This window comes from Tribolium castaneum, chromosome 1 (assembly GCF_031307605.1).
Source record: "Tribolium castaneum strain GA2 chromosome 1, icTriCast1.1, whole genome shotgun sequence".
Taxonomy (NCBI): Eukaryota; Metazoa; Arthropoda; class Insecta; order Coleoptera; family Tenebrionidae; genus Tribolium; species Tribolium castaneum.
The window spans coordinates 407,381-421,545 of NC_087394.1; the positions used below are offsets into that span (position 1 = coordinate 407,381).

Here is a 14,165-nt window from a genome sequence, read left to right on the forward strand (position 1 = left end):
TTTTCTCATTTACGGCTAAACTATTCTAAAAAGTGGAAGTATTTTGATTTATACCTATGCAAAATGATCCGAGGAATCGATTGGAATCAAAAAAAGCGCCAAATTCCCAATAGTTTTTTAGTTATGAATTTTTGAGTATATGATCTAGTTTTTGCTTTTACTTGCATTTTCTCGAAAACTATAAGTCGGACAACAATAATCTTTTTTAAAAAAGATAGATAATTTACAGAGCTTTCCAACGATAGTACACTTTATTGGGTTATCTCTAATAGTTCCGGAGTTATTGTTCGGTAAATATTCCGGGCACTGGAAATCGACCAAAATTGCAACAAAAATTTAAAAAATCAAACACAAAAAAATCGAACAAATGAACTTTTTTGGGATTTTTAACAACTCTAGAAGGATGTAAATGCATAGATAAGTCCTGGAATGAGGCTGGAATGAGTTTAAAAAAATATTTTTTCATTTTTTTGAAATCTTAGCAAAAAATTAAATCTCGTAAAATACCGATATAATACAGAAAATGAGAAAACCACCAATTAGAGCCACATTTTTGAAATTTGAAATACGAGCAGGTGAAAGAAATCCAAAGTTTATCGCTTTGGTTTAAAAAATGTGTGTTTAAATGTAAGTTCTGACGAAACGTTGTACTTTTTGCTTTATTTTCCGTCATCTTTCGTAATTTTGCGCACTTTATTATGCAAACAAATGCTTGTTTCTCCCTCGAGTGCAACATGTCCCGTCTCTATGTTAAGCCGATTTGGCTGAAACCGCCCCACATTTGTTTGAATAAAGCCGGAAAGCGTCCGTTCTCCTTTCTAATGTCCATAAACGGCATAAACAGCACGCATATGAAACGCAAATTGATGTTATTCCTCCCGTTGGCGTTGCATAATGCAAAAGGCGGCGGCTTTCATCCGCCACAAAAAACTCCACCGTGTTGAATCAAGTCCACCAAGTCCTGGTGTTGGTGAAAACAGCCCGCGTTCGATTTGCATGTATGGCCCATTCGGGAGGTCATCCAGAGGCCGGAACAATGCTCCCGAATACTAACGAAGGGTTACCTGTTGCACGCTGATGTATGGAGGCGGCGGCGGTGGCGGCGGCGGTGATTGATCTGTTTACTGGTGGATGCCGCTGCCGCCGCCTCCACGCCGATGCGTTTTGAAAAATGTTAGGAGGGCAACTGGGCCGCTTTTACGGCTTTTAAATTACGGGATTAGGACGATGATGGATGGAAGCGAGAAAAGAGACGCGAAAAATGAACAAATATCACCAGTTAAAAAAGAAAAATTGAAAGTGTTATGACGGCAGTCGATCAAGAGGAACTCGCAAAGTTTTGCGACTTTATTGAAAACATTTTTCTAACTAACATTTGCAACAGTTTTCTATTTTATTAACAAAACTATTATGAAGAGGAGACACTGATTACTACCTTTGTAGTAAATAAATTAAGAACCGGAAATCGAACTTTTTGTTCTTTGTTTCGTTTTATTTGTTTTCCTTGTCTATTTATTTTTTATATTCTGTTTGTTTGGTAACATTTATGAAATATTGCTTAGTCTTATACAATGTGTTCAAAAATGGTAGTTCATCAAGTTACCTATGAAGTTTAAACTTAATGACCAACTTATAAAGTTAAAAGTTAAGTTAAAAATTTGACAGAAATGGCATTTCTCAGAAACAATAGACATTTGAACGAAGCGACACATTTAATTTGAATTCCATAGTCGACTTGATGAACAGTCATTTTTGAACACATTGTTCTCCTTTTCACGTGGTTAATGTTTAATTATTCATTCCTTTTACATTTTCTTCAGTTTTGAGATTTTTTTATTCTTTTCTTCACTTTATTTTTATTCTCCATTGTAGTTCTTTGTTTATTTTTTGTTGTTGTTTTAGACTGGAGTATTTTTATTAATCTGTCTTCTATCTCTTTTTCTCTATCCTTTAACCTATTTGTTTCCGATTTTCAGTTTGTCTTTGGTTTATCTTTTATTCTTTGTTTCCTGTTTTATCTGATCTATTCTCTTTCTTAATTTTACTCTGGACTTTACAGTTTTTTTACATCATAACTCTAGTATTCTCCGGATTTCTATTTTCTGTTCTTCATCTTTTGTTTTTTTGCATTTCTTTAATCTATCCCTTGTTTTACTCTCTCGGGTGAATTTTTTTTTCTCGATTTTGTAATCTTTTTACATTCCTTTATTTTTTCTTTATTTAGTACTTGTTTTTCCCTTTTTTGTTGTTGTCTAACCTTTATTTTTGATTTTTATTTTTCTTCTTCAAACTTTACCTATTTTTTTACTATTGTCGTAATTTTTCATTATTATTTCCTTGGTTTTTAATACAGAGTCTTCAACATTTTCTTTCCACTTCTTTATTTTCTTTGCGTTCTTCATGTCTTTTTTGTTTTTAGTTATTTTTTCACTGATCTTTTATCTTTAATTTTTTTTCTTTTTTACCTCTTTTTCTTTTTACTACATTTTCTATTCTTTTCTTTCACTTTATTTTTATTCTTCATTGTAGTTCTTTCTTTATCTTTTCCTTTTACTGTTTTGAATTGGAGTATTTTTATTAATATACACTCTATTCTCTGTTTTCTGTCTTCAATTTTTTTTTCTCTATCCTCAAACCTCTTTATTCCCGATTCTCATTTTGTTTTTGTTTATCCTCCATTCTTTGTTTCCTGTTCTATCTGATCTATTCTCTGTTTTCAATGTTCTTCTATCATAAATTTCTCATTTTTTGTGGACTATTTTCCTTGTCCTTTCTTAATTTTACACTGAAGTTTACAGTTTTTTTACATCGTAACTCTGGTATTTTTCTGCTTTGTATGTTCTATTCTTCATTTTTTTGCATTTCCTTTATCTATCCCTTGTTTTACCCCTTCTGTGTTTAATTTGTTTTCCAGATTTTGTAATCTTTTAATATTCCTTTACTTTTTATTTATCTAGTACCTGTTATTTGCTTTCTTTGGTGTTTTCTACCCTTCATTTTTTTTCTTATTTTTCTTCCTCAAACCCTTTCTATTTTTTTACTATTTTCTTAATTTTCCATGATTACTTCCTTGCGTTTTTCATGTCTTCTTTATTTTTAGTTATTTTTCTACTGATCTTTTTTTTTTCTTTATTCTGTTTCTTTCTTTTTTCTATTTTTCTTTTCACTATATTTTACATCTCATGTTTTCTATATATTTTTATCTCTCCATCCTATCCTCTGTATTCTTAAAGAACAATAAAAACCAAAAAAACAAAGTACTAAAATCAGTTATTTAAAGTTTTTTAAATCGGTTTTCTTCCACAAATTGTTCCATTAATTAGAAAAAAACTGTCTGAAAGTCGAAAATTGTTCAAGTTCTTTTGAATTTTTCCTTCCACTCTCCTTTCCGGTGGTATTAATCCCGCCACAGCGTGCAAGATTGAGGGCATTATCGGGTGGTTGAAAGGAATGCATGTTAGAAATAGCAGAGATGCTAAACTAGCGGACTATGTAATGGTCCTCATTCGCCCGGATTATCCATCCACGGCAAAGGCCGGAATGTAGCACATCCTGTCTTGAGAATCCTCAGCTCATAATAATTGTTGAAACGGATTTAATTGTTCGCATGAAACGTAAGAATCTGTGCTATTCCGGCCCTTTGTCTTGTATCGAAACGTACAATGTCGTTGGCGCCGTTCTTTAATTAATGTTTTGGGAGATGAGATGAAGATGGCAGGTGGAAAGTTGGCAAAAGATTTTCAATTCAACTTTACAGGTCTGTCTGGAGGCGGTTTGCAAAAATTTCGTGACATGGAAGAAAGATTTATTGATTAAACGAGCGGCTCGCAAGCAAAATTAAAAAATAAATGAGAAAACAATGCGATCGTGTTTCGTTGTTTATTGTATTTTTTTTCTCTTCTAATTTTTATTACTCGTTTCGTGTCATTTGATTTGGAGGAATCCAATCGTGCACACATCAATTTTCCAGTTTTCACACTCGAGACGTTTCCGAATTAAGCCTCGCGACGCGCTTGTGCTTTCTATTTAATTTATTAAATGCGCAATCGTCACTTATTGCTTTCTAGTCCAGTCAGACAAGCTTTTAAATTAAAGTTACGGTGAATTATAATGATAATAATAGTTTATTAAACAACAGACAAAAGTCTAAATATAGAAAAACTATGAATAACAATAATAGAAGAAATAATAATAGACTTCCGGTTATACCGGAAGTCGCTAACAACTTACTTATTTTAAATGGAAAGCAATTTTTTACTGTGTTCTTGGACTAGTTGAGTTATTTTAGGGCCGATTTTATCAGCTTTCCCTATACCTAAGTTTAACAGTTTTCGAGATATTTAAGTTTTTTTGAAAATTTTTGGATTTGCACCTGTCACTTAAAAAATCGGTAACTCTCTGAGTTTTGGAGATTTCGAAACCATATTTGCAAAATTGTCTAATTAATTATTATTATATAGTATCTCATTTTTATAAATATAATTAATTCAACACAGCATTCACTAGTATGGTACCTAAAACCCTAATTTCGTTATTATTACACTTAAAAAAACTCAGTGAAACTCCGAAACCGATTTGGGAGTTTCACTGATTAACAATAATTTCTTAAAGTACAATAATTTTATGATATGTCAAATTGTTTTCCTTTACATAAATATTTACAAAGTTCTATACACTATAGTCCAGTCAAAAAAACCTTATCTCGATCAGAACTTTTGATAAAAGTTACTGTTTAGTCAAAGAATTTTTCGTTTCAGAGACTGGGCTCTCTGGCGGCCATTAACGGAACTATTGAGAACCGGAACGTTTTATTTGTACATCTCTGCATCCTAACCTTTAGATATATGTACTTTTCATAAAAGAAACCCAAAAAAAAATTCAGGTGGAATGAAACAAAAAATTTTTGGCTAAACATTTTTCATACAGGCTGTTCCGTCTAAACCCCACATTACAAGTATTGAAAGTTCCAATTAAAAAATTAATTGAAAGTTGGTATTCAGTTATACTCCGTTGAGTTCTGCTCAATAAAAATACTTTAAAAATGGCGGCACTTCCGGTTATACCGGAAGTCGCTATCAACTTTGTTATTTAAATGGAAAGCTATGTTTTTCACTGCGTTTTTGGATTATTTGAGTTAATTTAAGGCTGTTTTTATCATCTTTCTCTATACCTAAGTTTAACTGTTTTCGAGATATTTAAGATTTTTTGAAAATTTTTGGATTTGCACCTGTCACTTAAAAAATCGGTAACTCTCTTAGTTTTCGAGATTTCGAAACCATATTTGGAGAATTAAAAGAAAAAGCCTATATCTGTTCTCCAGTGTGTTCAAAATTGGAAAAGAAGTTAACACACCCACAAATTTTAAGGTTAAGTTTGGACAACTTCAAGTACCCATAACTTAATTTAATTAAATAGGATGTCCCAATTTTTGTTTTACTAGATGGAGGAGAATTTTTTTCTGCATCGATCGGTATTAGCATTCCCTATACCTATCTGTGATAATTTTCAAGTTATGTTTGTTTTTTTGACATTGTAGAAAATTTTATACTATCCACAGCTATTTTTGATTAATTTGCCATAAAAAACATTTCTGATTAAACAAACAACAAACTCTGTTTAAAATTGTGTTGTCCGTCCTGTAAAAACAAGATAATTTAATTAAATGTTTGTTTAAAAAACTTAAATTTCTCACATTTTTTCCATGGCAACCTATGACTTAATTTCTCAATCCTAACAAAGAGTTATTGTAACGTAAAAACTATTAAACATAATTATTGAAAATGCTGATATAAATCGATGCAGAATTAAATTCTGTACAATTTAATGAAATAAAACTTGGGGCATTTTATTTGAAAAAATTGAGTTATGGATGCTTAAAGTTCTACAAACGTAACTTTAAAAATTTGGAGTTTCGTTATTCTATTTTAGGTAAATTTGAAAATACCAAAGGAAATATCTAAGCTTTCTCTTTCAAATGAGCTAAAAAAATCTTTACAAATTTTTAGAAATGGCAGAGTTATCAATTTTTGAACTGGAAGGTGCAAATCCAAAAAAAAAAATTAAAAACCAAAAATATTTCGTAAACGGCTAAAATTAGGTGTAGGGAATGCTTATAAAAACTACTTTAAAATAACTCTAGTAATCCAAAAATGCATTAAAAAATATAGATTTCCAAAGTTGATAGCGACTTCCGGTATAACCGGAAGTGTCACCACCATGAAAATATTTTCATTGAGCAGGACCTAAGAGATTATGGTTGCATAGAAATTTTCAGATGACTATCATTATTAGAACTACCAATACTTCTAATGTGGGGTTTAGTCGGAACACTCTGTATAACCGCAAACCTACAAGTTTAATTCGAGTTACTAAAGTGATCCCTACATAACAATTAATAAAATATATAAAAAAGTGAAGTTAAAAAAATTATCGAGAAGAGGTTGAAAAAATGAAGAATAAAGTATTTTTTAAAGATTAGTTTTAAATGAGATTAAAAAAAATCGAAAGCATAAAACTTTACTTAAAAATGTTTTTTTGACTTCTCTAATGCCATTAAAATTAAGAGAAAGTTAAGACGGTTAAAAGTAAAAGGATGATAATGATAATTAATAAATATGTAAAACTTAAAAAATCATAGTCGATTGAAGGATTAATTAGGGCCAGTTTATAGAAATCTTTAAAATTTAATTCGCTGTTACGAATTGAACAAATTTGATTGGTAATTTTGCTAATAAGGGGAATGGACCAATCAAATTTGTTCAATTTGGTCTCGTGATCAGTAGTTAATCACGCATTTAATTGCAGATTAAACTAATGACGCTTCTTTAAACCGGTTCCTAAGGCTGGCTTATAGAAAACTGTTAAAATTTAATTCGCTGTTAAATGTTAATAATGCAAATGGACTAATCAAATTGATTCAATTTGGTCACATGATCAGTTAATCACACATTTAATTACAGATTAAACTAATGACGCTCTATAAACCGGTCCTAAAAGCCGGCTTGTAGAAAGCTCTTAAAATTTAATTCGTTGTTAAAAGTTAATGTGATTTAATTTGATCACGTAATCAGTTAATCACGCATTTAATTCCAGATTAAACTAATGACGCTTCTATAAATCGGTAGTTAGAAAAATATTAACTCTGAATTGATTTAAGTGTTCACAAGTTTTTTAATTTTCTTATACAAAAAAGTGAAACTATTTTGATGCAGACCTATGGTGTCGAAAAAATTGCCAAATTCCCAAAGGTTTTTAAGTTATATGTTTTTTATTTTACCAATTTTTCCTTTTATTATCTCGAAAACCCTATTAATGGCAGAAAAATGATCTTTTTTGAAAAAGATAGGTAATTAAAAGGGCTTTCCAACTTCAAAAGATTATATCAAATAGTTTCGGGAAAAATTTGGAAAAATCTAATTTTAAAAACTCGAACCTATTGACTTTTTTTATTATTCTAACAACTCGAGAGGGTTGTAATGGCATAGAAAAGAACATGAAACTTTACTAGAGCGAATTTTTAACAAGAAAATGCAAATAAAAACAAAAATTTTAGCCAAAAAAAAACAGTATAATCCGTTAATAAACCAAAGAAATCACTATAACTTATAATAATAACAACTGTAAATTTGTTCTTCTTCAATGCAAAACATCCCTGTCACTCTAGACCACCTGAGGGATGTCTAATCCGAGATAATTCTTTTGTGGTCGATTTCGCTTTTACGGCATCTAGCCGATTACGTCGGTAATTATTCGCGCGTAATAGTGTGGAAGATGTGTAATGGTGATGTGGTTCTGTTTTCAGCTGCAGCTTTTAATGGATCGTGCGGTTGTTGTCTTGTAGTGATGCACTAAAACCTCAACTACGAGCGGAAATTGTCACACACAAAAAGATTTGCTAAGTTTAAACGTGTATTTAAATCGCCCGTGAATGTCTGTTCACAACTATAGAAATTTCTTATTTATTGCCATTACATGACTGGAGAGTGTAAGTTTAGTACGTGTCGATATGATGAACAAGTAATTTAAGTTCCAAAACTTCACATCAAGCAATTTCACTGTAATCCTCTCGCTTGAGAGAAAATCGTTTTCTCTGGATCTTTGCGAGGGAAACTCGCCGAGTGAGGTATTAACCAATACGCCAATAAGCAAGGAAAATATTCGCGTTTTTGCTAATCCCAGTTTGTCTTTTCAACAACTTTGGCTCGCTCTTTTCCCGGCTCAAGCTATGCAAACGACCTTAATATTTGTATTGAAAATTGATCTAGCGCTCCTCCAACTTTCGACGAGGATGAATATGGTAAACGCCGCATTAAACTTTAACAGTTTCGAAATAGAACACACCTGGATGCGCCCGAAAACAACCACTCAATTTTTAATTAGTTCCGGAGATGTTTTTTTCACGGACGTATGCAAGACAATCAACATTACGCACACGCGGTTTAAATTGACCGCGAAATTACGTTATTTGTACACCTGGAAGATTACAATTAAGACGATGATTAAGAGACCGGAAAAAGCCGGAATCTAGAGATGCAATCAGAGGAGGATTATTACACAAAGTCGGGTTGGAACTTGAGATTCGAATGTTAATTATGGAAATGCCACTAGCCAATATTTTAAACGTTTTGCAAATGGCATTTTCGTAATTAATATTCAAATGCTAAGGTGGAATCGTGCTTCCGTCAAAGCCAAACTCTATGAAAAATAACACGTGTGAGAATAAAAAAGAACGAAGAGAACAATTAACAGAGTTGAGAATTTGTAATAACATTTTTCTCTTTCGTTGATTTTTTTTTCATTTTTTTTTTGTTATTTCTTTTCCCCTACATTTTGTTATTCTCTGTTCTCTAAAAATATAAGATATAAAAACAGAAAAATCAACATAACTAGAGACTGTTACTAGAGGATAAATAAAAAAATATGAAATGAAAAAATAATGAATGAAGCAACAAGTGATGAGCCTAAAGAGAAGACAAAAGTAAAAATTAAAAAAGAATAGAGAATAAAACGCAAGAAAACTGAACAAAAAGGCCATGAAAACATAAATAATAAAAAAGAAAAAGTGAAAAGTGGAAGAAAAAAAATAAAAACCAGATAAAAGACAAAAAAATTAAAAATAAAAAAGGAAAGAATAAAAAAGTATAAGATAAAGAAAATCAAGACAATCTCTAAACTTCTTAATTTTGTCTATTTTTTATTCAAAACTGAATTAAACAAACACTTGCAATTAAATTATGTAAAAAAATGTCAGCACTTTTCAAATTATTAATTAGAAGGCGATCTGACCAGAACAATTACTGAACACTTGTTATCTAAAATTGATGAGAAATAATTGGAAAAACAAAGAAAGGAACTGTCAAAATCGATAAACGGACAAAAGAGATAGAAAGGTAAAGAGAAAAAGAAAGAATAAATCGAGGATATAAAAGAAACAAGACTGTTACTACAATATAAATAAAAAAATACAAGATGAAAAAACATGAAATGAACCCATAAGCGATGAGAAAAACAAAAAAAAAATAATTAATAAAGAAGACTAATATCATTAAGAAAGTTGGGAGTAAAAAAGAAAAGATATAAATCAGACAAAAGACAAAAAAATGAAAGATAAAAAAGGATTGATAAAAGAAAATAAGATAAAAAAAACCAAGACAAACTCTAAGTAAGGCAAAAGAGGTTAAGTAATACTTCTTTGTTCTTTCTTTATTTTTCCTATTTTTCTATTCAAAACTGAATTATAAACAAACACTTGCAATCAAAATATGTGAAAAAATATTAGTACTTTACAAATTATTAATTAGAAGCCCAAAAAGTATCTAAAATTGATGAAAAATAATTGAAAAAACAAAAGAAAGAAACTGTCAAAATCGACAAACGGACAAAAGAGATAGACAAAGAGAAAATGAAAGAAAAAATCGAGAATATAAAAGAAGCAAGACCAAGAATATTTATTCACTCGTATTTCTGTTTTTGATTTTTCTTCTTTTATTTCACTCTTCTCTCTTTCAATATAGTGCTGTTACTGATGAGATAAATAAATGTCTTCCTTTTTTTAGTTTCTATTTGTTAATCTTTTACTCATCCCTTTTTTATCTCTAACTTTATCTTCTTTATATTTGTATTTTCTCCTACATTTTTTTTTCTCTTTTCTGTTCTTAATTTTTTTTACATATTTTATTCTGCAGTCTGTTCTCAATTCGCTGGTGTCGTTTGTTTTTCTATGAACTCGATTCTGCATTTTTCAAATCATTATTTAAAAAACCAAAAAGTATCTAAAATTGAAGAAAAGTAATTGAAAAGGAAAAAAAGGATCTGTCAAAATTGACAAACGGACAAAAGAGGAAGAAAGATAAAGCGAAGGAAAAAGAAGAAAAAAAATCGAAAAAAACAAAACCAAGATTATTTACTCGTATTTTTGTTTTTGTTTTTTTTTATCTCCTTCTTCTCTTTTTCAATGTAGTCCTGTGACTGAGATAAAAAAGTATCTTTCTTTTTTTAGTTTCTATTTATTAATCTTTTGCTCATCTGTTTTTTACCTCTAACTTTATTTTCTTTATATTTTTGTTTTCTTCTACAATTTTTTTACTCTTTTCTGTTCTTAGTTTTTTCTTATATTACTTATTCTGTAGTCTATTCTCAGTTCACTCGTATCGTTTTTTCTTCTGTGAAATCAATTCTGTATTTTTTAGGTATTTTTGTTACGTATTCTTTTTGCACTCTGTTCTATCTTTCTTTTCTTTGATGTTTTTCCTTTATTCTATATTTTTTTTATTTTACTCTCGCAACATTACTTTTGTTCCTTATCCTCCATCCATTATCATCAGTTTTAATTCCCTGTTCTTCAAAGGTCTCTAACTATAATTTTTGATTTTTATTTTGTGTTCTGTTTGCTGTTCTCTTTAATATTTTTTTTTTCGTTGTCCTAATTTACTAGCCTGCACTTTGTTCTTTCTTTTGTTTTTGTTCTTTAATATACAGGCAGTCTCAAAATTGGCCAATTCCAAGCATTGTAGATAATTGCTTTAATTGTCCGATCAAAAAAAAATTTTTGAAAAGATTTTGGTCTTCCCTACAAACATACACTGGCTTGAAGATCATTCTTTAAACTGCGTTTTCTTTGGGTAAAAACAAATGTGAGAAATAATTTAACATAACATTTTTTTTAAGAAATAACTTTATTTTGGAAAAATTAGAATTTTTTGTAATTTGTTGTTTCGTTTTTAAGAAAAATTACAAAATTTTTTGTGAAACTTTGCTCATATCTCATCCCTCTATTGTCTATGTTATCCTTTTTCTTATGTTTATTCTCTATTTTATTTTTTCTACTGTTTACTAATTTTTTCTGTTCTTTCTAGATTTTTATTTTATATTCTTGCTTTTCTCAATTCTCAATTCATTTTTTTCTGTTCTATTTACTTTATTCTTTGTTTTTCTCTCTGTTCCACATTCTTAGCTCTTGGTGTTTTCTATTCTATTTTTTTATCCTATATACCACTTTGCTGTCTATAACATCCTCTTTCTTTTGGTTGTTCTTTTTTCTATTATTCTATCTCTATTCCAAGCTTTCTAATCTTTTCTAGGCATTTTTGTGTGCTCTTTATGTGTTTCATTTTTATCTTCCCCTGTTCTTACTTTTCGTGCCACTTTTTATATTGTTTTGTTTTTTCTTCTTAATTCTGTCTTTTTATTCTCCATTATATATTTTTTTACAATATTTTATCTAATTGTTTCTCTTTTCCAGTTTGCTGTTCCTTCATTTCTATTTCCCCTTCTTTTTTTTATTCCTCTGTATCTAGACTATAGAAAGTAAAATAAATAAGAAGAGAACGTAAAGAGAAGAGGAAATACAGAAAAAAAACAAACCCTTAGTTTCTCTCTATTACTTATTTAATAAAATGAATAAATACACAACTTTTTACAAAATTTACAAACACTACACTAACTTTGGGTAAAACTTCATGAAACAACTTTCGCCTAGTCTAATATTTTTCCGTTTGTTTCAGTTTGGAAACAAATTTAAAAAAAATAAATAGTGTGGCTTTTCCACTCGCCTAAGTTGAATTTTATCAGTAGCATGCATTCATTTCTGGCTAATAGCGTCGATTTTTCGCGTTTTAACGCAATACAAATCCGAAATCGATCCCCGTTTGGGTTAACGGACACGTCGTTTATCTGGACCCAACCATTAATGACGTAGCACAAATCTTCCACGGTAGTTTTATCATCGTGTCAACACCAGTTGCCACCAACAATACAAACTGGATGCTGACACCGATCTTTCTTTTCAACAATTAGAAAAGCGCCATTCTTGGCCACATTTGCAAAATGAATACAGCGAAATCAGATGTGAATGATGTAAAAATGTGAATGCTTCAAGTTCAACGAAAGGCAAAACTCTTTTTATTTACTTATACGTAGTTTAAATGAAAAGTTGAAGAGAGAATGAGAACGACGCGCTTTAGCGAGCTTTTCCAGAGCTTACACAAAAGCAGAAATGCGACCGCAACCTTTTCACCACTGGATGCTACCAAGAGATTCACAAGCGTAATTATTATTAACATGGATGGAACCACTTCGAAGAATTTTGAGCAGAAAGCGCACAATTCGAGCGCTGTGCTGTATTACGGCAAACAAAGTGGGATAATAGACGAAAAAACAGCCAAAAGGGACGACTGATTGTTTACTACATTGTTTGCTTTAGCGGACCGTTGCTCATTTTAGTGTATTGTACACACTAAACTAATTTAAACACTTGAGACTGCTGTTTTTTTAATCTTTTAGTTTTTTTACAATACAGTTCATGAAACTTAAAAATTAGATTGAATTTAAATCACATATACATTTTAATTTTACAATTACAATTAAAATTTTAAATTATTACAAATATTTTGTTAAAGTAGAAGAAATAGAGCCTGAGACGAGTTTCTAAATATGTATACAGTTTAGAGTACAGTCACGATAAAAAATAATGACACCCATACCAAACGGTTTTAGGGGTGTCATTCTTTTTGATGGTGATTGTACCTACAAATGCAATTTATATATAAAAAAAACTTTATTTTTTTATATAACACTTTTCTTACGGTTTCCTTTAGTTCTTTTCCTTATCTTTCTGGTAAATAAAAAAAAGTGTGAATGTTTTAGGAGAAAATTTATTGAATTAGCTTCTAAAACGAATGCGTTATACAGGATTAGTATGTTTAAAGTTTCTTTTGCTAAAATCAAAAAGACTAAATTCAGCGTCTGCTATTAAATAATTAACGTTTTTCTTTATGTACAGGGTGCTGTATTTTGCATGTCCAAATACGGGATCTTCTAAACTAGGAGGCTTAGAGAAAAACGATTGACACATTCTCGGGTCCGTTTTTTGAGAAAATAATTTTGGCCAAAACCGTATCTCGCTATCGTCTTTTGTTTTCGACTTATAAACAAACTTCAAAAATTCATATCTAGTTTAATATAAAAGATACACATTTAAAACAGACATTATACAGGCACTTTTTTTCAGAGAATCTAATAATGTTATCAGCGATTTTTTTTCAACCATTCGTTTAACTGTAATAACATAAGTAGTATTTTTCTAAATAGGAATCATAGTTGGCTATGACATTTTCGGAAAGCTTATTTTTTTCTGATTTGATATGTCTGTTTGTGTAATACATTAATTTTAAATATTTAAAAAAAAAGAAACATTTCGATTTTTCTTTATAGTAGGCCATGAAAAAATTTTGGATTTTTAATTAAAACTATGAAAATTGTATTACCCAACAAGTATTTATAATTTAATTATTTTTTAAACCCTAATAAATTCAAAAACAGGATAATATATTTTTATTAGATCAAATTTTTGCAATTAATAACAATTATTTGTTTTTATATTTAAAATGGCAAGCTCACTTTGCCATTCTATTTTCCAATTTTAAACATGAATTGTCAGAAGAAGAAATATCTTATTAATTGTATGATTGCGTATCAATAAAATTTTATTTTACAAAAAATGTCAATCCAAACACCAAAATCAAGTTATATGGTAGTGACACATCGTTTTCAATTTTCTGCACATTTTTTATGTAATTAAAATCTGCGAAGCTTTTATATTTGTTTAAAAGAAAAGAACTTTAACATAGTTTATTTTTATAATTTCACAATTTTTACTTTAATAACCG

At 29.9% G+C, this 14,165-nt stretch overlaps 1 protein-coding gene across 2 annotated transcripts in view; it reads left to right on the forward strand.

Moving 5' to 3' along the window:
- The window catches only part of LOC103314137 (uncharacterized protein), a 288,743-nt gene that overhangs the window by 248,932 nt on the left and 25,646 nt on the right, over positions 1-14,165 (forward strand). The gene's annotated exons all lie outside the window — the stretch shown is intronic.